The 24,524-nt window shown below is 46.1% G+C and overlaps 1 protein-coding gene and 1 non-coding gene across 3 annotated transcripts in view; both read right to left on the minus strand.

Annotated features, from left to right (window-relative positions):
• Positions 1 to 24,524, minus strand: part of Asic2 (acid sensing ion channel subunit 2) — a 1,084,476-nt gene that overhangs the window by 159,097 nt on the left and 900,855 nt on the right. The gene's annotated exons all lie outside the window — the stretch shown is intronic.
• On the minus strand, positions 18,221 to 18,425 carry LOC115065469. The gene has a single exon (XR_003845247.1). It is a non-coding gene; the product is annotated as a small nucleolar RNA U3 (small nucleolar RNA).

Here is a 24,524-nt window from a genome sequence, read left to right on the forward strand (position 1 = left end):
TTGATGGTCTCCTGTGGGCTTTCCAGGCTGCATCGAGACTCACCACATGTCTACCCTCCCTGCTCAGCTTCGAGTACTTTGTGGGCAGGAAGTATATTTCCTTCTTTACCTCCAGAACCTACTACTCAGTGGGTACTCAATAAAAACACTGAATGCATTCACACAAACTGATAATCTCATTTCATTTTCATGACAGCTCAGGGATAGAGACAGATGAGGAAGTGTCCCGACTTCACAGGTGAGACCCACAGTCTTGATTCTCTTTCTATGACCTGATGTTGATTTCCTGGGGCCCTTTGTTTGATGGTCTCATCCTTGGAGCTCTGAATGATCATCAACTAGGGGTGAGCATGTGACCAGCCAGGATCTCTGCCAAGGCTCATGGAGGATGTAGCAGGCAGGTCTATATCACACCCAGGGCCATGAGTCTGAAGGGACCAGCCCTGAAATTTACTGGCTTTTTCCATGAGTGGAAGGGACTTCCCAGTAATGTCCACTTTGTTTCTTCTAAGATTTATCTGGAATAACAATGAGGCTCAGGTACCTCTCTTGGGGTAGAGGAACTTTCTGCAGTGGTTACCTGAGTGGTGGGGAAGAAGGGCTCCATTTTGTATAGAGATCTCCTGTTCCCCACTGGCCTTTGACCTGCTTAAAGCATCAAGTGCATTAAAAACCAAGGAGGATCTGATGGTGCGTGTCACAGGCTTCCAGGGACCCTTCCTCCCCAGGCCGTGTTAAAGTGGGACTTACAAATTATGGGAACGAGTAAGGGAAATAGAAAGGAGAATGATGGATAGAAAAGGAGCCAGGGGCCTGGCCACGGCTCTGAACAGAGGAAGTAGAGAAAGGGGTCCTGCACAGGAGCTACTGCTATCTGATAAAGGGATCTCCAGCTCCACAAATCAAAGTCAAATCAGGAGAGCCAGATGGAGCTGGGCCCTGGCTTCAGTCAGGAAGTGGAAGCCGAGATTCATGACCAGCATTCTGCTCCAGCCTCCTGCCAGCTGTTTGCAGGATCCCTGCAGGCATGCCACCCAGAAGAGACGAACTGCGGAGGCTCCTTCCCAGACCAGAACCCATCCCAGGCGAGAGCCTTCTTTCTAACCATGGGACAGAATTCCAAGTCACCGAAGGATCCTGTGGCTCAGCTGGCCCAGTGCAATCACTAACAGTGTGCCTGTGTGTGCAGCCATGAATGGTGGCAAGGGTGGGTACAGGTACGCCTCTGGACTTGGCTGCCTCTCCTTTACATTCAACATGCTTTTCCCTACCTGCAAGACTTCACTTCACTCAATGGAAGGAGCCTGGCTCCTGCCTTTCGTTCATTTCTTGGCACATACACTTCCCTCTCTGATATTTTTGGAGCTTTCGTTGCTCGCAGGCAGAGGACATTGTATAAGTACCACGAAATAACCATTACATTAAAAATAAATAAATAAGAAGGGAGCTAGAAAAAGAACACAGACACCACAGACACGTCTGGCTTTGTGAAATGACTGTCACTCAGTGGACATATGCGTTCCTGAAAAGTTGGGCAGAAATCACAATATTATCCTTGAAACGAATCCCACTCTACCTGGCAAGCTTGCCTCCATCCTTCAGAGCCTGCTTGGAGGGCCCCTGCGTTTAGAAAGCCTTTTCTGGGACCTCCTGCAGTGGAAGGAACTGGGGTGTGTGTGTGTGTGTGTGTGTGTGTGTGTGTGTGTGTGTCTGGTATGTATTTACAAATATGCATGCACGTGTGTGGAAGCTCGAGACTGTCTTCCTCTCTCTCTCTCCACCATCTTTTCATTGAGACAGTGTCTTACTGTTTGGCTCTCTGGCTAGCCTGGGCCTTACTAGGCCAATCAGGCTGGCCTAGAACTCTTTGCCTCTCTGAGTGCTGGGATTAAAGGTGCGTGCCATCACACCCAGATCCCACTTGATTTTCATCTTCAGGGTTACTCACTGTCCCTGGAGCTCCCAGATTTAGCTTGGCCCGCCAGCCAGCAAGCTCCAGGAATCCTCCTGTCACCACCTCCTCAGTGTTGGACTTACAAGCACCTTCTGGCGTGGCTGGCATTTTATGTGACTTCTGGGGATCTGACCTCACCTCCTCATACTTGCATGACAAATATTTGGTTGACTCTGAACAGTTTGACTTCTGTGCAGTAACTGCTTACCATAGACTCCAGGCGTATTTGTGTGTTACCCCATTCCCCTGGAAGCCACTAGTCCCTGTTCTCAATGCTCACGATAGCTTTCATTTCTGACCTTGCCTTTGATGCTGGCTTAAATGTACTTTTCCAACTTGGGGCTCAGTGGCACTTCTGTCATGGGGGCCATGTTCTGCCCTGCATCTTGGCTAATAGAGCACACCTGAACACCCTTTCCTAAGAGAGTGACCAGACTGCAAACACAACACCCTCAGGCTTGCAGCTGGGCTTTCTGAAGAGGCACACATCTCCTTAGGGAAGAATTTTCATGAAGAGTGGGAGCCACGCATTAGTGACCAGGCCTCACTGAGAAGAGAGTGAGTGTGGTCTGAGTAATCGCCACAGAGGCAGGAAGAACACTGGGTCTGCTCTGCCCTCCCTTATGCTGGCTGCGCTGGGTGAACTCTGAAGGCAGTGCCTTGGTGCGCAGCACCCACTATAGCCAGCTGAAGATGTGGGCGAAGGGAATCTCCTTCATTTAAAGTCTCCTTCCTGCTTCCTACCCCCTTCATCGTCATCAAAACCACCCCCATTCTTGAAGCCAGGAATCAGCCTGGTCCTGGGCAGGTTTGGGGGTGAGGGTAGGGGTTGGCAGAGGGAAGGGGGAGGAAAGATTGGTAAAACTTGTATCTGAGAACCTAAGGTGGAACATACTCAATTATCTGAGGACTTGGTAAGTTTGTGTCAACTTGGCATAAACTAGAGTCCCCTGGGAAGAGGGAACCTAAACAGAAGAATTGCCTCTCTAAGTTGGCTTTGGTCAGTGTTTTTATTACAGCAACAGACAACATGCTAGGGCAGGGGCCCTCTGGTGTTAGGTTTTTTGTTTCCTCCTGGTGCTGGTGATGATGGAGCTCAGGTGTACACTAGGTTGATGCAGAGGGTGGGCCTGTGACAGGTGCTGAGACCACAAGGTGACACAATGAGAAACCTAAGGGAAGTGGAGAAGTGACAGGGAAGTGTGACCACATGGTGGAAAAGCAGAGTTGTAGGTCAAAAAGGCAGGAATAAAAGGACCGTTTGAAGGTTATTTAACAATAGAGACATAATCTGAGGCTAGCCTGGGGCAATGAGGCTGTGAGGAGGAGCAGACTGCTCAGGTGGTGGAGGGAGCTGCTGGCAGGTGGGAGGCAGGCAGGCTGTGACAAAGAGGAGTCAAGGTTGAAGCCAAGAGCATCATCCCTTGGGCGCCTGCTCGCACTCCCTGACACCACTTTTCAGTGTTCTGATAATGGATGAAATGAAGGAATAAATGGAACCTGAGTGGAGGCTGAGGCCTCTCTGAAAGCTGTTTGTTTCTATTATTATTAATATTGTTTCATGACCAGAAACTTTCCCCAGCTCTGGCTGGCAGGAGATGCCAGGCTGGTTTGATCCACTGTCAAGAAAATCAGCGTCTCAATTAAGAGGGGATATAATTAGCTGATTATAATTTCAATTTGTTCTTTTCTGGTACTTCGCTCTCTTCCCCGCCTGTGTCGAGTACATGTTTGAGATTCAAACAGGCTCTTTCTGGATCATAATGGACAAGACAGATATCAGTATAGACAGCAACGGAGAAAACGGTGGCAATTTTGAAATTATCTCCTCTGAGAAACCTGTCATTCCCCCCTCCCCACCCCTCTCCCCAGCCATTGTATTTAAATAGAGGAGGTGCAGGCTTCTCAAGCTTTGGGGTGTGAATGAAGGGCACAAAGACAGGCGACCATTCTGAGGAGCAATAAATGAACTCTGCAGGGTTTGTAGCCAAGTTCTTATCTCAGTGACAGTTTCCTGTTAACTTTTCCTTAAAGAAGAGTGATGTCCCTTTTTGATTCATGAATGTGTGGTGAGGCTCATTTGTTCTGACAATTCACCACACTTGTTAACATCAGCTAGCTGCTCCTTCTCTCAGCAGAGAGAAAGAAAATAAGGTGCTGGCAGGTGAAGCCAACCCATCGGCTGATGGGTCTTGGCGAGAAGCAAAGTGAAGACCAGAAGTCCATCTCCCTTGCCCTCTCCAGTAAGTTCTCAAATTAACTGGATTTCAGGGAACGGGCCTTTATTTTCCCTCCTTTGCAAAACAAGTTTTTATTAACCTCAGTGAGAAGTTGGAAGCGTGGAGTTTCTTTAATGAAAAAAACAGTTTTATTACTTCTAAATGTTATCTAAATTATCAACTAAGATATAATAGAGTGCAAACAATGAATATGAAGGGCGTTAATGAAAAAATTACAATTCATTATGAGCCTTCAGAACGCAGGCACGTATCATAAACATAAAAGACCTTTAACATTTCGGTAATTAATCACTAGGCTGGGGAATTACTGAAGCATGAAAAGAATGCTTAATTTGAGGGCCCTTGGTTTTAGTGAAAGGACACTGATTTTAAATAGATTTACCTCAACTGTTGAGACCTCGAAAGTTTTTAGGAGCCAAGGTTATTTTAAACCATGACTCAATAAAGACCATAGATAGTGTGTCTGCTTTGATATCAAAATTGGAATGAATTGGACCCAAATGGAAAGATGCTTGCAATTTCCAAGTCACGGTGTCTTTCATGTTGTCTATTGGCAGTTCTCAATGGATTACTGGGTAGAGCAGATACAGGGCTCCACTCGCATCCTAGTGCATCCTCCTGAGGATTATCTGAGAGCTCAAGATTCATACTGGCGATGTCTATACATGGGTCAATCATAATCCTTGGTCAGAAGCCAGAGGTGGCCTCATGGCTTAGAAGTCAAGGCTGGCCAAAGATTCCTGGCTATGCCAGCTCCTGGCTGTGCAAACCAGAGCCTATCCCTTATCTTTACTGGGCTTTGTTCATCTAATCAACATTAAGATAACAATGTCTCCATCAAAAGGATTTCCCAGGAGTGTAGAATGTCTGTGTGGCACTGCTGCATTGGAGGACACAGAGTTAAGGAGTTAGTTACTGCAGGGGAGGCCTCCAGCTCAAACCGTTTACTTCTTCGAGGAGAGACTCATGTTTCAGGAGCTTAAAGAAACTTGCTCACGTCCACCAGGCAGTCTAGTGGCTCAGATGGCATCGAAGCAGCATCAAGGTGTCCTGCTCCAAGCTCAATGCTTCATTAGTTGCCGTGTTAACATTGGAGGACATCTCCTCCCATGAACCCATCGTAAAATCCCTCTCTTTGGAACACATCCATCAAGCTACTGCCCGAGAGAGGACATGCCTGGAATGGATGAATTCCTGAACTTGCTACTGCTGGAGACCGTGGGATGGTGGGATCAGCCCCAACCCAAGCCCCATGCATTCTGAATGGAATTGTCAGCTCCCAAGTATATCAAACCTTGGCCCTCTGATCCTTATAATTGCCTTCTGAAATGCGACTCTAGAACCTGTATCTAGCCATCCAGACCTTTGACTCGTTTCAAATTGCCTGGGATGAACCGTCTTAACCTAAAGCCCCAGCCGTCTCCAGAGGCCTCACCCTCAGTTCCTGTCCTTTACCACCCTCTCTCTGCATTCTCCCTCTTTATGCCAAGTACCCGGCTCCATTGCCAGCCCTTGTAACCCTAAGCCGTGACCTCAGGACCTGTGGCCCATCTGGGCTTGCTCTAGTTCAACAGTGAGGCAATCCTATTTCAAATAGAGGACACTGGCCCCTTCCAGAGGCTGGTACCCCAGCAGGTTGGGTTTGCAGGAATTAATTTACTACCTGTTTAATGTAAGCCAATGAAACGGCCATCACCAGACCAGAGCCTTCGGTGCAGAGCACAGGAACAATTAACTCCTGGTGCTCCTCTATTCCATTCTCAGCTTCTGGCTTCATCTCTGGACTCTTTGCAAAATCAAAACAGCAAGAACAGCAGATGCAGATGTGACTGAGCTCACCTGGTCTGTGATGCTCCCCATGGCCAGGCACTAAAATGGAGCCTGCAGCCTTGAGAAGGCCCCTTCTTATAGCAGCAGCCTGGTGGTTTTCAGGCTTTGGATGTTGCTTGTTTGTTCCATGATCTCCTTCTCAACCTTCTGTTCAGGGTTAAGAGGGACAATACATCCTCCACAAGGCTGGTACCTTATCCTCTTGCGTGCCTGTTTCAGTCGGGATGTTTCTAGCTGCACCTAACAGAAAACCCAGCTCTGACGAGCTCACCCAATTAAAAAGGTGCTCTACGCACAGAAGAAGCCCAGCATGTTTTACAGATACGGGGCAACAGGCAGGGTAGGACAGGGCTCACCCGGGAAGGGAAACAAGGCAGGTGCTGTGGTTGCCATGTTGTAGATAGGGAAGACCAGTTATTGGGCTGTGGTGGAGGGAGGGAGAAGCCCAAGAAAGACCTGGAGATGAGCAAAAACTCAGCATGGACAAAAGGCTGGAGAGAGAGAGAGAGAGAGAGAGAGAGAGAGAGAGAGAGAGAGAGAGAGAGAGGAAGGAAGGATATGCTAGTGACATTTACAGGAGATATTTCCTTGGTCATGGGTGGGAAGCGCTGGTCAGACACATGTCTGAGGTCACTGTGCACAGGACAATTCCCTAGAGATCATAGGGGCTAGAAGTTTCATTTGTTGCCATTTTCCAAAGTGGACTAGTGTGGTGACCAGTAGTCCAGGCATCCTTAGACATTGTCTCAGTGGTAGGGACAGCTTACCAGAGGTTAGGGCTGTTTGGGAGCCACTTAGCAAGGTGTTCATCTCAAGTAGGGGTTGGCAACAGATTTTCTGTAAAGGGCCAGATAGGGAACATTTTAGATTTTGTCATGTGATTTCCATCTCAGCTTAGCAGATTGGCTGTTAGTACCCCAAAGTACCCACCGGATAGGTGTGGCTGGAGACAACACTCCACTTATAGCTCTTTTACAGGAAGGGAAAGGGGGTGAGATTTGGCCTTCAGAATACTGATCCTTGACAGCACCAAAGTCATTTCTAAGTAACCTCATTGCACGCTGGAAAATTCACACAGTCCCTGACTTCCAACAACAACAGCAGCAACCAAAAAAGATCAGGCATGCAAAAGAAATCATGACCTACAACCCAGAATGATGAGAAAAATTCCATCAGTAGAAACAGACTCAAGCATGAAATCCACAATCTGATTAGTAGACAGGTTACTAAAGCTGCTCTTGCAAACCAGCTTTTTAAGAAGTTAAAAGAAAGTGCTAACCCGATAGAAACAGACAGAGGAATAAATAAGAATACCCAGGTTATCATTTTAGAGATAAAAAGCCATCCTGGACGAGACATCAGGTGTAATTATCAGTGCTTCAGACACTGCAGATCACCCTAAAGGCACGGTGGCAGAAATTATCCAGCAAGCTGTGGGACAGCATCAAGTGACCAGCCATGTCAACCCAGTCGTCGGAGAAAGGAGGCATGCCACAGAACAAAGACAAACATGAAAGGGGCTCCTTAGACATGATACCTGTCCTAAGACACTTTAAAGTATCGAAAGAAAGCAACTGTTAGCCCGGAATCCTCTACCTTCTGAACAGATTTAAAAACAACAGCAACAAAAAAAAAAAACCCCAAAGACGACAGAAACGCAGTTCTTTCAAACCTACAAACGACAGAAGCCATCATCCGAAGACAGCTCCCTTATGAAATGTTAAAATAAATCCTTTAAGCAGAAAATATATTGATACCAGATGGAAAGTTAAAGTTATATAAAGAGTATATAAGCAGAGATACTTTGTCCCCGTTATTCTTAAAATCTGTTAAGAGATTATGTTGAAGAGGCACAAACAATGTGTGGTGGGGTTTCCAGCTTACGGAGAAGTCACAGGCATGGCCATGATGCTGGCAGAAGAGTGCACCTCAGTGCTGGCCCATCCTGCATACACCAGGACCACAAAAAATAGATAATACATATCAAATAAAGCAGTATGACGGAGCAATATAGATAAAAATATGCTTTTAATGTTTTATAATTTATATTGGAGATTTCATAATGCATATGTGTTTTGATCAAATCTATTTCCTATTTTATTTCTCCAACTCTCGTCTCATCACGCTGCTTTCCTACCTCCATGTACTATTATTCCTTTCCCTCCCTTTCCCTTTTCTTCCCTCTCCCTCCTCCCTTTCCCTCCTCTTCCATCTCCCTCCCCCTCCTCCCCATCCTTTCTTCTCCCTTTCCCTCCTCCCTCTCCCTCTTCTTCCCTTTCCTTCTTCTTTCCTCTCCCTCCTCCTCCCTCTCCCTCCTCCTTCTCTCTCTTTCTCACTGAGTTTACTTAGTGCTGCTTGTATGGTATAGACAATTTCTTACACCATCTGGGTGTATAATGCATCCCAGAATAGTTATGAAAGGAATCTATCATGTTTTTAGATGACATTATATCACAATGTCAAAAGACTGAACTGCATACTCAAAGTGCTTTATCTGCTTGACTATAATATGATTAATCTGTAAGCCCTGCATGTAGAGTGCTTGTCTAACATGTACAAGGCCCTGGGTTTGGGCCTTGATGCTGCCAAACAAAACAAGTCCTCTATAGATGGTCCTGAGGACATTCATCACAGCAAGGGGAGAAGTGCTCCTGGCAGTTAATGGGAGGAGCCAGGTGTGCTGTTAAGTATTGTAAGTTGCACAGGACAGCTCCCCAAAGACAGAAAGGGTTTCATAGCCACAATGCCAATAGCACCAGGACTAAGAAATTCAGTTCTAGAGCAACCCCTAAAGGCAGAAAGCAAAGAGATAGCAGTGAGAAACCAACAAAAGGGATGGTGAGATGGGTTACGTGGTAAGGTGCTTGGTGTGTGAACATGATGGGATAAGTTTAATCCCAAAAACTTAACTAGAATAGCTAGCTATGGCACACATTCAACACTGGGGAGGTGATACAGAGGATCCTGGGACCTGCTGACCAGCCAGCTTAGTCAAATCAGAGAGCCCTAGGCTCAAGGAGAGATTCTAACTCAAAATATAAATGGAAAGTGACTGAGAAAGACATCCTGCATCAAATTCTGGCCTCTCTTTGTTCTTGTGCACACACTTGCATGCATGCTCTCTCTCTCTCTCTCTCTCTCTCTCTCTCTCTCTCTCTCTCTCTCGCTCTCACACACACACACACACACACACACACACACACAGAAAAAGAGAGAGAGAGAGACAGAGGCAGAGACACAGAGAGAGACAGAGAGAAATAGAAAGGCAGAAAGACAGACAAACAGGCACATAGACACACACACACACACACACAGACATACACACATAGACACACCATACGGAGAATGAAATAATGAAAAACAGTAAATTAGCTGGACCTGATAGGGCATGTCAGTAATTCTAGTACTTTTGTGGCTGGGGAGATAACTATAAATTAAAGCCAGTCTGGGCTAAATAGTGAGACATTGCTTTAAAAAAAATAAAAACCAAACAAAGTCAGTAAACAGATATATAAATAAAATAATCTAAAATAAAGCAAGAAGAGTAAATGGAAAAGAGAAAAGAAAAAGTGAAATTGGAAAACCACATCAAATGGTGGATTTAAACCCAAACATGTCAGTAATCCCACTAGATAAAAGAACATGCTCTCAACCTCCAAGGCAAAGCGTGCTAGATGGCAAGAGTGTTGGTGACAAGAACAAGACCAACTGTGTATTGTCCTCACAAAGTGCAACTTGGAAGACACAGGGCAGTCTTTCCCATCTTGCATGTTGGCTGGGGGAAAAGCAGAGGAACTGGACACAAAGGAAGCCAGGAAGGCTGGTGTCAGTGTGATAGACATGGCTGAGAAGGGTAACCCTAAGGGTAAGAACCTAAGAGAGGGGGACCCTCAGTGCAGCCACAGGTAACCCACATCTGCCACGGATTCCAGAGAGGTCCAGACAAGAGGAAGCACTCAGCTGCCAAGACCAAGGTTAAGAAGGTTCTTGTCCGAGGGTGGATGGAAGACACCGAGGTTAAGAACATTCTTGTTGGTAGGCAGAAGACTCCCAGAGGCCCACGCGCTGCCGTGTGGTCCACCCGCAGCCGGAGCCACTAGAAGGTGCAAGTGAGTGATGGAGAGATGGGACAGAAGGAGACTCTTTGTGCTCTATGGAGAGAGGCAGAACTAGAGATGGGAATGGGTTGGGTGGGGTGGGGGGTGTGAGGAACAGCCTGACAGGAACAGCTTGCCCTGTGACCTGAGGCCATGGGGAAGTCCCAGCCTGAGCTCCTGCTGAGGGCTGTGTCTGGACTCATAGGCATGCAACCGCAGGGGGTCTGTGGCGATGTTCAGGGTCCATGCTCCCACCAAAGGCCTTGTGGCCACCCTGCTGGGGGCTGCTGCCTGGGAGCATGCTGATGTCCAAGGGTTGTGCAGAGCTGACCCTGCCCTCACAGGCTGCAGCATTTGGGAGAGTGGACCCTGCACCTCATCAGGGTAGCACAGTAGAGCTGGCCCTGGTGGTGAGGGTGCAGGTGATCCTGCCAGAAGGTGTGAGATCTGGGGAGCTGTCCCTGTCCCTTGTAGGTTGTGTCATTAAGGAGGCAGGGCTAAACCAGGGTAGTGCCGGAGAGCCCTGGTGGTGTGGGTGTGGGAGAGCTGCTGGGCTGATGAACTCAGCTACCACCATCCAGGGCTTTGAGTTGGCCCACCCCAACATCTACCCTATCTATGAACTGCTGGAGCCTGTGAAGGGGCTGGCCCTGTAGATCCAAAGCTGCAGGATCTCCATGACACAGAGCAGCAACAGGATATCAGAGAGGAGTCCAGGTGAAGAGCCGGTATTGAGAGTGTAGCAGGGCTGGTGAGATGGCTCAGTGTGTAAGAGCACCCGACTGCTCTTCCAAAGGTCCGGAGTTCAAATCCCAGTAACTACATGGTGGCTCATAACTATCCATAACAAGATCTGACTCCCTCTTCTGGAGTGTCTGAAGACAGCTACAGTGTACTTGCATACAATAAATAAATAAATCTTAAAAGAGAGAGAGAGAGAGAGAGAGAGAGAGAGAGAGAGAGAGAGAGAGAGAGAGAGAGAGAGAGAGAGAGAGAGAGAGAGAGAGAGAGAGAGAGAGAGTAGCAGAAGCCAGAGGCCTCAAACCAGACTAACGATTCTGGGCAGACAGGTATACTGTGTGACACACCGTAACACACTACAGCTTCCACAGGGGCATTTGGGTTCTTGTTCTTGTTTTTATTTTATTTTGCAGGGGAGGGTTGCAAGGGCACATGGTGGATATGAAGGGATGGGGAGATGAGTGGGATTGGGGTACACGATATGAAATTCACAAAGAATCAATAAAAATGTTTGTTTTTTTTAAAGCCTAAATACAAAATAAAAGTTCTTGCCGCTGTCACAGAACTGTTTGGTGCCTACAAGAATGATAGCACGTAGGTGGCTGAGCTTAGCAAAGTGTCTAGATATTATTCTATCAGAGACATTTCATAGGAGCCGCTGAGCCATTGAGCCATCACTAACAACACAGCCACAACGATTGCCCCCCAGTCAGCACGTGAGGCATTTATACACCAGCATCACAACCAAGGTGATCCTGGTCATCCTCACTGGGTCTTATAAGGACAGGACATTGGTCCTCTGGATGCAGTTGGATGGTGACCTACAACTTGTGACTGGGCCTCTTTTGCTCTCTTGAGTTCCTCTGTGTATAACACACCAGACCTTCAGCACTGCTGCTTCCCTTAAAACTGACTTCAGCAACGTATGAATCTCAGCCACCTCACTGACCTTCATGTCCACACGAAGGGCCAGAAGCCCAGGCATGGGGGCGGTGAGTTCTTCCACACTGAGGAGGAGAAAGAAGAGATGGTGGAGCAGCCAAGGTTGATCAGAAAGCTGTGGACTTAACAAGTTTCACCCAAGATCAAAGCTGCCCCCTTAGCCGGGAGCTACAAGCAAACCCATTCTGGTCTAACAAGTGGGATTTACCTTCACAAATTGGTGTTCTAAATTTCTTACCGCAAATCTAATTATATAGTGGATACATTAAAAATATGACAAAGATCAAAGCTGAGGAATGGAAAAGGTAAAACATGCGAGGCCCTTAAGAAGAAGCTGTATTAGCTCTATGAACACCGGACAGTTTGAGAGCAAGGAGCATCCTTAGGGACAAAGAAGTGACATCCCCTCAATGACAAAGGGATCAGTTCACCAAAAGTGAATAGTGACAAGAGTGTACCAATAACAGTGCTTCAAAATGCACAAAATAAAGACTGGTAGAGCCATGAGGAGAAACCCACAGCCCATGGCTGTGGCACGAGCTGTCTCCATCTCTTTCAGTTATGTGTAAATATGCAGACTAAAACACTGAAGACTTCTATAATATTTAACAGTGAAAGTGTTTTATCAGTTGTTGCTTAGTAAAATGCCAGAAGCTGTTCACTTTGTAGAGAGAAGACGTATATTTTTGGGTCACGGCTGTGGGGGGGGCGGGGTATAGGGTCCAAACAGTATGCTTTAGGCTCTAGTGCAAGCTCCTCTGGACTGCATTATATATGACCGGAGCACTGTGAACGTATATGTATCTGGTCTCATGCCCCACTGCCAGTTGTTTTAGTGCTGGGGAATGAATTCAGGGCCCTGCTTGTCCTAAGCAGATGTGCTACCACTAAACTACCTCCCTAGCTCAAGGTTGTCTTGTTGTAACACCCTGAGGACTCGTGAGTGGGTTAGTTTTTTGTTTGTTTGTTTGTTTGTTTTTAAAATGACTTGACACAGAATCACCTAGGAATAGTGAAGGTCACACGAGGAAGTGCCTCCATTGGACTGGCCTATGGACATTTCTGCAGGACATTTTCTTGAATAATGAATGATTGATGTGGGAAGGCCCAGGCCACTGTGGGTATGCCACCCCTGCCTGGGCAGGTGGTCCTGGGTTCTATAAGAAAGCAGGCTGAGCAAACCATGGGTAGCAAGCCAGTAAGCAGTGTTTCTCTGTGGTCTCTGCTTCCGTTCCTGCCTTGAGGTTCCTGCCTTGGGCTCCTGCCCTGGCTTCCCTCCACGATGGACTCTAACCTATAAAACATAATAAGCTCTTTCCTCCCCAAATTGCTTTTGGTCATTGTGTTTTATCACAGCAATAAAAAGCAAGCCAGGACAATCTGTTTGTGGGGGTTCCTTCCTAACCTAGACTAACCATTCCCCAAAGATCTCTCCTCATAATACCACATTCAGATTAAGTTTGAATTCCCTTTCTAGCATTAACATAAGACTTGGAGGGCTCAGGCAGGGTAAGCCATTTTCAGACCACAGCAAAGAATGAATTCTCTCCTTCTGAGTCCAAGGGCAGGGCAGAGTCCATGCAAAGTACCTGCTCTTGTCACTGGACTCAGCATTGGAGTGGAGGTCTTAGCCAGCTCACTAAGACAAGAAATATAAATAAAAGACATAACCATCAGAAAGACAGATGTAAAACTGCCTTTGTTCATGCAAAATAACCATCTACGTGGAAAATCCCAAGAAGTTAAAAACAAGCTATCAGAATGAATAAGTGCATTTAACAGGACTGTATCTTAACATGATCAATATGCACAAATAATTGTTTCAATATACTAGCTGCAGATGATTAAAAATGAAGTTTAAAAATATCATTTTCAACAATATTAAAAACATTAAATAGTGATTAATTTTGGAAGAATATAGATAAGAGCTATACACTAAAGAGTAGAAAATATTACTGGATTAAAGACTTGCATTAATATAAAGATGTCACATAATAGATGGCAAATCTCTATATTATTAACATATTAATTTTTACTAAGCTGATTTATAGATGAAATGAACCCAAGCGAAAACTCTAAGTAGGAGTTTTTGTTTTGTTTCGTTTTTGAGATGGGAGTCTCATGTCTCATGCAGCACAGCCTCACCTCAAATTCTCTGTGTAAGAAAGGATGTGACATGGAACTCCTGATCCTCCTGCCTCTGCCTCCCAAGTCCTGGGCCTGGCTTGTGCCAGACTCCAGCAGAACCTTTGTGTCCATTGCATGTGCGGTATTTGTGTGTGTGTGTGTGTGTGTGTGTGTGTGTGTGTGTTGATGCACGTGCATGTAGAGGTCAGTGGTTGATGTCAAGTATCTTTCTCAGCTATTCTCCACCCTTATTTGGATTCAGGCTCTCCCACTGAACCTTAGCTGAACCCTGACTCTATTAAGCTAACGGTCAGTGAGTTCTGGAGACTCACCTATCCCTGCGTCCCCATCTCTGCTGTTACAGATGATTGTGGCCAGGCCTGGTATTAACATGAGTACTGGGGACCTAAATGTAGGCGCTTGCATTTATGTGGAAAGTGCTTTACAAAGCCACAATCGTTTTTTAAAAGAGGACACGGAGATGCTGAATGTCCCCGTATGCTGGTGGGGATGTGAAACAGTGTGCACCTTCCATTCCATTCCTAGGTGTTGACTCAGAAATAATAACAGAAATAAAGCATAAGTCCAAGCACACACTTGTAAACAGAGGCTCCCTGGTGGTGCTATTTCTCAGAGCCCTAAACTGCAAACAGCTTTGTGCCCATTAGCAGCTTAAAATAGACTTGTTTTAAAAGGTGGCATGCCTCCTATACCATAGAGAAACTACCTAGCAATAGAGAGGGGCACCATATTCTATATACAAAAGTGCAGACGAGTCAAAACATTATTGTGACTCCTGGTTAAAGAAGCCAGACCAGTGCAAAGGGGAGCACATCCTATAACTCCATTTGTATGAAGTTCTAAAATATGCAAACTAACCTGACGGAGAAGTGACATCCGGGGTTTCCTAGGCAAGAGGATGAAGGAAGGGTGGGTCCCAAAGGAAGCCTGAGGGACCTGTTTGTCTTCTTGGTTGTGTGGCTGGTGTGGGTTCACAGGTGCACTCCTCAAGGCTCATCGCACCGAACACAGGAGGGGCAGAAGGCTGCACACGCTCGTACTGGAGTGATGCCACGGGGTGTTGAAGGAAGGAAGAGGGGGAGAGAGGAAGGAGAGCTGAGGAGGAAGAGCTAAGAAGCTCTAGCAGGGTGGACACCGGTCAGGGAGTTGCTCTCCGGCCGTGCATGATGTTGACCTCTGAGGATGGCTTCCCTCGGGATAGCAGGGAAACAATTTTCTCCGTACACATCATTGGCCAGAATCGTGCACCTGCCTTTCCTGAACCTTCCACGAGTCAGGAATTTCCCATTTTTAGCAGAAGAGGAGGTGAGGATGTCAGAGAATTAAAACCTGGACTCAACACAGTGAACTCACTCTTGAGAAGTGAGTTTTCACTACAAGCTGATATAGAGAACTGTTCTCCAATTTATCCTCCACTCCATCCCTTTCCTATTTCCTTCCTTCCATTTAGGGAAGGCATTTTAAAGAGAGAAGTTACACACTAATTTATGGCTTAAAAAATGCTTGGGTACAGAAATTCTAGATGCTGGAGGAAGTGGAACTAGCAGCTACCCTGATTTGTTTATTATATATACATCAGATATTTGTCTGAAATTGTCATAATAGATTCCATAAATATGTAAAATATTATGTGTTGGTTTGAACCATAAAAAGGGAGAGCCCAGCTAGCTATGAGGGATGGAGCTGTAAATGGGGCCAAGAGGCTGGTTTTCGCTTCACTCCTAATGGTGACATTCATGAAGGATTGTCCGCACGTGCTGCAGTCTGTGGGCTCCCAGACATGAGGGCTATGCTGCCCTTACATCTCTTGCCTGTAGACTGCCGGCATCCAGTGACTCGGGTCTTCTAACGAACCAGCCAGGATTAGGTGAAAGTGAACTTTTTATCACACAGAAGACTCATACTTTATTGTCCTCTTTGACATAGTCTGTGACAGATCTCAAGAGGGGAACAATTGGAAAGGCGCCTCTCTGATGCTATTTCCTGTAAATGGCCAGATATTAATATTTTATGGGCTCAAAAGCATGCCACTTTTTCTAATTGAATCCCGGCAGATCCGAGGCCGTAAGAATAGACACTTTTGCTTTGTCCCAGGACTCCTTATACCATGGCTTTGGATTGAATGGAGGAAAGAAGACCCTGTCCCATGGACCCATGTTTGTTTCTCCCGAATCGATCTTTTTCCACAGACAGCTGCTCACCACCAGTGGTCTGTGGGAGACCCTTGCTGAGCAACTCCCAAGCCCACCCTGGGTTCCGAGGCAATGTACCGCTGACTTGATAGAACTCGCACATCCAAGTCCTTCAGTGGTGTAATTTGCATGTTAATGTTCTAATTACAAAGGTGCTTTAGCTATTCTTTTAAAGAGGGGAAAACACTAGTTAACTATACATAGACTCTTTATTTAAAAACTACTTAGTAGCTAGTAAATACTAGTTAACTGTACTTAGATCCTTCTTCTTCTTCTTCTTCTTCTTCTTCTTCTTCTTCTTCTTCTTCTTCTTCTTCTTCTTCTTCTTCTTCTTTTTTTTTTGATTTATTTATTTATTATATGTAAGTACACTGTAGCTGTCTTCAGACACCCCAGAAGAGGGCGTCAGATCTTGTTACGGATGGTTGTGAGCCACCATGTGGTTGCTGGGATTTGAATTCTGGACCTTCAGAAGAGCAGTCAGGTGTTCTTATCCACTGAGCCATCTCCCCAGCCCCTAGATCCTTCTTAATAACCTCTGAGGCTCCCCCTCCCTCACTGCCCCTCACTGCCTATTGAGTCTCCAAATCCTTGGTCAGATTCCTTCCTTTTCCCACACTTAACTTCCAGGTCTGGTGTGTTTTCCTTTCCAACAGCCAGGGTCTCTATTGGAAGGTTTTCCTCTGCCCAAAGGAATCTGTACCCACCACATGGATAAGTTTTGACACAGAGAAGGCACAGGTCCCCAAGAATCAGCCCTAAGGAGTAACTGACAGGGCTTTGCTGCGTGTGATGACCTTTAGACACAAAACAAATCCCTTTTTCCTCTCATGTGTTTGTGTCTGTGATATATCTGTATATGCACGTTCATAAATCTATGGACCCGCATGTGCTTATATGCACATATGTGCACATTACAGCCCAAAGCTAATATTTATAGACTTCCTCTATCACTGTCTACCTCAGGCACTGAGGGCAGAGTCTAACAGTTGAACCCTGATCAATGACACAGCAAGCCTAACTAGCCAGCCTGCTCCTGGGATCCCCTGGGCACTCCTGAAAATCTATCACGATGGTTCCCAATGTCTGCTCACCCACTGTCACTGCATCTTGTTCCCAGAGTCCGCTCACCTGCCTGTCACCGCTCTGTGTGTCAGTTCCTGACTTCGGGTGTGGTCCAAACCTCCCAATCCTCACAATTTCTTATTTTGTTCTACAAATGTTTTGTTTCCTTTCACTTCTCTGAACATTGAAAGCCTCCTCCTTTTACAAGGCTTTGTGTGTGTGTGTGTGTGTGTGTGTGTGTGTGTGTGTGTGTGTGTGATGTGTGTGTGTATATGTACACATGCATGTAGAGCCCAGGTAGTAGATGATGAGTCTTTTATCAATCATGTGGAGTAATCTCCACATTATTATTATCATTATTATTATTATTATTATTATCATCATCATCATTATTATTGTTGTTATCATTATCATTGTTTATTATTATTATTATTATTATTATTATTATTATTAATATAGAGACAAACCTTTCACTGAACCAAGTTGGCTGCACTTATGGACCAGTGGGCCCCAGGGATCCTCCTGTCTGCCTCTGCCTCCCCAGTACTAGGATTATAGATTATAGGCTATGCAACCCATACATGGCTTTTTTATTTGTTTGTTTATTTAACATGGGTGCTAGATGTAGAGCTCAGGTCCCCATGCTTGCCCAGCACGCACTCTGCCCTGACAGAGTGATACATTTCCCTAGTTCCTCAAGCTGATTTCTGATGCCCTCTTTAGCAGTATTTTTCCCTGCCGTTGCTACTGTGACCAAACGCCTGAGGAAGAACATCTTTGGGCTCATGGTCAGGCCAGTCAGTTGGCTGCGTAACTTTGGACCTGAGGTGAGGTAGAATGTTGAGGCGGATGGAGCAGGGCAGCTCGGCTAGTGGCAGACACAAGGCAGAGGGAGGCACCAGCAGGCTTCCTCTTTCTTCTCCCTTCCACCCTATTGGGCCCCCAGTCTTTTGGAGGATGTCATGCTCAGGGAGGAGTTTCTTCTCTTAGTTTTTTCTTCCTTTTTTTCTCACTCAGACTGTAGTCCCTCCCTCTCGCCCTCCCGAAGGAGAGAAGAACGATCATCAATGGCAAGAGGCAGCTGCACTCAAGCAGCACCTAGAGCCGGCTTCACGCTCAGGAGGGGATGTACATCCTCGCAGTTTCCGATGCTCAACACAGTCAGAGAAACTTCTCTGTGATGAACTATAGAAGTGATCCCTGAAAGTATAGTCTTCCCTTAATTAATTAATTAATTAGTTCATTCTCTCTGGAAATGCACTATAGACAGAGCCAGAACCAGGCTTTGCTTCTCTCCCAGGCTTCTGTTAATCTCATCACGTTGACTATCAAGATTACGAATAGGCCATTGTTGCTCTCCACAATCAGTCCCTCTTCTCTGCGTTTTCCCAGAATGCTGCTTTAGTCCTGATGTCTCCATTCATGTGAGAGCAATGGTCACATTGGCCGTTATCACTGTCAAGAGTTGTTGCAATGACTTTGTGGAGACCAGGTCTACAAATTGTTCTTAAATCTGTTATGATGTTGAGAACTCTATAAGGAAATAGAGAACCCATGACCTTCTGTATCTTTCTAAAACAAGATATGTGTACTGTGAATGTGTATGAGTGCATTTATGCGCACTTCTGTGCATGAGTGTGTGGAAAGCTGAAAGACAACTTGGGTAACATCCTCAGGAATGCTGTCTGTTCCCCTTGAGTCAGGGTCTTTCACAGCAATCAGCTCACTGATTGGCTAGGGTGGCTAGTTACTACCCTGCAGGCGTCCCTTTGTCTCTGTGATCCAGCATATGTGGTATTTTTTATATAAGCACTGGGGATCATGCTCCGGTCCTGTGTTTGGAAGGCAAGCGCTTTATGAATCAAGACATCCTCATATCCACTACACTAAAAATTCAAGACCACTGCCAAAGGGAATCAATGCCAAGGTCTTGGCAGAAAGGATCTGATGAAACCTAGCTTGTGGGGTACCTCAGAGGGGCCTTCAGAGCCACTGCCTTCCTCTCCTCCAATCCTGAGATATACAGCTGATCACAGTAGGCTGGTAGAAAACACTGGGGAAAAGGCTTACTGCTTGCCACTTCTAGGGGGGGGGGTGGTGACAGCACCCAGGCAGAAATGTCTGGAGCTTGCAAGGATGTGTGAAGATGGGACAGAGAGGAGGGAGGAGGAGGGGGAGGAGGAGGATGAGTGTGGGAACAAGCTAAGTTGGGCTCTGGGCTTGACAAATTATTATTCGGCTGGCTTGCCTGAATGGTGACATATTATTTATTAAAACGGAAAGAAAATGTAAAAAGTAAGATGTCAGTCCAATGCCAACCTCTCTGAGCAGAGAGCTGGCACAGAGGCGCCGCGGCACAGCCCAAGCCCCACATGACGGTGGCCTGCAGAAGAGAAAGCCAGGGTGCCTGTTTGGAATCCTCTAGACTCAGGAAAGCCAAGGGTGGCAGCACATCCTCGGGCATGTTCTCAATCCTTCCTGGGCCTCAGTGTTCTCTGAGTGTCATACCCAGTCAGTCCCTTTTCACGTGTCTACAGGACTAAGGAAGCAATGCTGGTTCAAAGTCAAGTACCAGTCGTGATGTGGGCACACAGCATGTGCTCAGGGAAATCTTTCTCTCTTGCCAGCCCCATTCTGCAAGGGCTAAAAATGAAGAGCTGAACTTGGATATAAACCCCACACTACTTTTACACCCAGAACTAGTTCAATGCTGTCCATCTAATAACTGAAGTTGGGGAGCTACAGTTCACAAAAGCCTACTAGAAAAACTAGGAGGGTGGAGCATGAAGGCTCCAGGTACAGAGTCATGGTAAGGAGCTGGTAACATTAGTTTGTCTGCTTTGGTTATATGCATCATATATCTGTATTACATTCATGCACTGAACCTGTATTAACTTGTACAGATTACATACTAGCCAAATATTTCAATGTATTTGAGAAGATGGCAATATTAACTACCCAGGTTGGTCATTGTATACTATACGTAGGTATCAAATAATCATGCAGAATATCATAAATACATACAATTAAAATAGTAATTCATAAAGTTAAAGTGCAGAGCTGGGGAGATGGGTCCATTGCTAAAGTGCCTGCTGATTAATTATGAGACCCAAGTTCAGATCTCTAAGAGCAGGGTGTGGGTGTGTGCATCTGTAATCTTAACACTGAGGGTGTTTTGCAGAAGGGGGATCTGAAGTTTGCTGGCTATCCAGTGAAGCCAATGGATGAACACTGGGTTCAGTGTGACACAGTGCCTCTTAAAAAGATACAGTGGGAGAGTAACAGTGAGACCCCTAACATAGACCTTTGGCTTCCACATCATGCACACACATCTCCTTCCATGTACACATGTGGGCACACATACACAAACATCCATACACATATGCTACACAAAGATGCATACACACCACAAAAGGAAAATAAAAAATTCAAAACAAAACTCTTCCCATTCAACCACAGTATGTGGCCACTGTGTTAAAAAGCACATGGGAAAAAATGCACTTCAGAAATAGAAGAATGGCAGAGGAACCTACACACAAGAGGATCTAGCCTTCTGTGACCACTAAGAAGGGTAATTGGACACAGAGTAGCCTGTACAATGTACCCCTGCAGCTGTCTGCTGGGAGCCTCCCCCAAACCCTGCAGGGGTGTAGATCTGCAGATGGTATAAACAGAACAGCAGCCTTTTATTTGGTAGAAGCCACGTGTCGCTGTCAGAAGCAATAAACTCCATTCACAGGAACTGGGTGCCCTGGGTCATGGCAGCATGCATCTACTTATGTCTGATTAGGATACATTATCACACTTAGTAGCAGCAGTGGCCTGTGCCCTGGTCAACTCAAGTGACAAGAATGATCTTGTGGTGGGCTTGCAACATGGGGAAGCAGTGGAAGAGGCTAGAATGCAATTCTAGCAGGTGGGAAGTGACTGGATATAAATATTTTAAGACAACAAATATGATTCAGAAGCTAATTGGAACACACTGACACCACTCAGGGCTTCTGCAGCGTGACACACAGATGGGAATGGGACTCTCCGCCTCTGCATCGGAGCACATACAGTAAAGTGTGGAGGGAGCTGGCCCTCCCAATGACACTTCTCTAGGGCCTCAGTAGAGAGCTGGCAGGTGGATCAGGGAGAGGCAGAATAGAGCAGGCATGGGTGCAGAAGAGCAGATGACTTCCTGGCTTGAGAAATCCTCTTACTCTCTGAAGACTCCACCTGAATAGAAGCAATAGTGGGTAGTGGTTGGGTCAGATGCTTTTTAAGTTGTCTAGCTATCTCTCTTCTAATACTGGGATTCCAGTGACCTGTACCTGACTCCTGGATCTATATTTAGGACCTAGGAGATAAAAATAGCTCGGGGGAGCCCCATCCATGGGTCCAGGAGCCAAAGAGCTTGGGTTCAAACGTAAATGATGGTATTTATTGAATGGCCAAACAATGCCAGCCCAGACACAGAGAGGAGGGGCCTGCTCTGAGTTCTGAGAAATACTGTAGAGGGCATATCTCTGCTCTCTTCCATCTGTACCTCTCTTAACAACAGAATCCATGAAGGCATGCCTGCCCAGAACCCAAGTTCTGATCACAGACCACATTCCACATCATTGGGTGTTCTGGTTTGAACCTTCCCTGTCTCCTGTAAGCTTATGCTTTGAGTATTTATTCCTCAACTGATGGCACAACTATAGGAGGCTGTGGAACTTGAGGAGGCAGAGTCAAACTGGAGGAGATGCATCTTTAGAGGCACATCTTTGAAGGTTATGGCTGCCCCAGTTTCTTTCTCTGCTTTCTGTCTTCCACTCCGCCACCATGTGAACAGCCTCTGTCCCACAGTCTTACTGCCGTGAACGGGGATGTTCCACCGTGCCTCCCCTGCTGTTATGGACAGAAATCATGAGCCCAAATAAAGGACCCTTTCTCCTCTGACTTGTTTCTGTTGGGTATTGTGTTACAGCGACACAAAAGTGGCTCATACACTGGGGGCTCTGGATCTTTGTCCAAAGACTCCAAGTCAGCTTCCGGGATCATGATGGTAGATTTCCATCTTCTGTAAAGGAGAAAGACCATGGCATTGGCATGTGCAGCCCTTTCCTCAAAGAGTGGCGATTCGTACTGGGGTGCTGGAGGTTGGATGTGTGGACTGGGGAGCTCACATGCATTCCTGGAAGAAGCCTCACAGGTTAAGAACTGTGGCTGAGTTACCACAGCCAGGAACCATACCCTTCCTGGTTTCCAGTTTTGAAATAAAAAAAAATTTAAAAAAAATCAAAATTAAAAAATCTCAAGTTATAGCCAGGTCCTGAAGTGCTTGTAAAGGTGTATTGGTCAGCTGCAACAACAGACATTTTATTTAAAAATCTGTTGGCTGTTTTCAGAACATGGAAACATTTATATATGTATTATATAAGCTTCTATGTACACCTTTGCCCCCAGCCCACAGGTAGTTAAGGGATGGTAGGCCCTGATAAAAGTGCTTAACCATTTGGTTCAGGGTTTTCTCCTCTGTAAGGTTAGAGATAATGTCAGAACTAAGTTTACACAGCTCTTGAGCAGGCCACGGAGCTGTCACATATACACTGACCTTACGCCCAGTGTGTAGTGAGTATTCAGTAAACACTTCAGGTATTATAACTTGTCCATCATCCAGACATGACATTGTTCTGTGTTCAGTGGGTACTCCAATGAAATGGCTTGACTTTGTCAGTTGTCACGACACTTGGCACATGGTCACTGAACCAGGTGGCTTGACTGCAACATGAATTGGCTTCTTGTCACCTTCAACTGCCAATATCAGCCTGTGTGGCTCTCCAGCCTCAGGGAATTCTTTGTATATTCTCCTGGGAGATCTGTACCCTAGGGACACAGGACCATCACCTGCATGGCTATAGTCAACCAACGAGATGCACGCACCAAGCTGTTTACAGAGCACTGTGACGCAGACACACCAAGGCCTCCTTAAATGTCACTAGCTCTGCTGGGGTGAGATGTGTGGGAAGCTGACACACATAATCTCTGTCTTGAGAGTAAATAAATGAGTTCTATGTAGGCCTAGGCATCATGCTATGAAGTGTCTTGCATGGGAACTTGGCTCTTGATAACAAGCCAGTGGGAAGGACAACTCTTTCAATTTAACTTCACTATCATCAAATAGCCTTCTGTGGTTCTTGATACGCTTATTTTATTTTTTTGGCCCCATGCCAGTTAAAAGTAGGCTAAATGATAACTCTGTTAACGAACACTTCAGCTAATTTTGTGGCAGAGACTGCAGGGGAGGGAGCAGGTGGGACTGTCCTCACACTGTGGGCTCATAACCATTTCGAGCATCAAACATTTATTAAGGGCCAGTAATAAAAGCCCCCATGATAGTGTAATGGCTCATTCTAAATGCTTCCTGCTAATAAAATGAGCATTGATTCAAAAGGCAGTATTTAAATTCCATCCACAGCATGTCAAGGAAAGGCCAAGTGTGGCTGGAGTGTGAGAAGTGTTTAGCTTATTTGTTTAACCATCCAATGTCTGGCAAATTGTGTGCTCTTACTAGGTGGGGACGTTGTTTGCCAGGAAATGCTTCACTGGGGAGGTGCCTAAAGACCCAGCTTCAGTGCCTAGCTCCCTGTATTAGGTCTTGCTAATGCTGAGCTTGGGGTACAACTCTCTGAGCCTGCTGCACTGGTTTCTTAAAATACAGATATTGTGGTGGTTGGCTTTAGTTGTCAACTTGATACAGTCTAGAATCACGTAGGGAGATGGTCTCAATGAGGGATTGTCTATATTGGGTTGGCTTACCGGCCGGTCTGCAGAGGATTGTCTTAATGAAGTTAACTGAGGTGGAAAGACCCACCCTTAATGCAGGCAGCACCTTGTCCTGGGCTGCGCTCTGAGCTGTTAAAGAAGGGGAAAAGCTGGCCGAGCATACACAGGCAAGTGTGAGAGCATGCGCCCATCTCTCTCTGCTCTTGACTGTGGTTGTGATGTGGCCTGCTATCACAGGCTCTTGCTGTTGTGACCTGCCCTGACCCCCCAGTAATGGACTATAACCTAGAATTGTAAGCTGAAATAGGGCCCTCTTTTCCCCTGGGTTGGTTTTGGCCTGTGCATTGTATCCCACAACAGACAGTAACTAGGACCACTGGTCCTACCTCTCCCATTAAGTGGCTTGCAGAGTTAAAGCAACATGGAATCCACATGTTTAAGATTCCTTACTACCTCCTATGACCCCAAACATGGCTTCACTCTAGACAAATACTTGATTAGCTTCAGGGAATTGACTGTGCCGTGGACAAATGAAGGACTCAGAACCAATAGGCTCCTG

This window comes from Mus pahari, chromosome 14 (genome assembly GCF_900095145.1).
Source record: "Mus pahari chromosome 14, PAHARI_EIJ_v1.1, whole genome shotgun sequence".
NCBI classification, from domain to species: domain Eukaryota; kingdom Metazoa; phylum Chordata; class Mammalia; order Rodentia; family Muridae; genus Mus; species Mus pahari.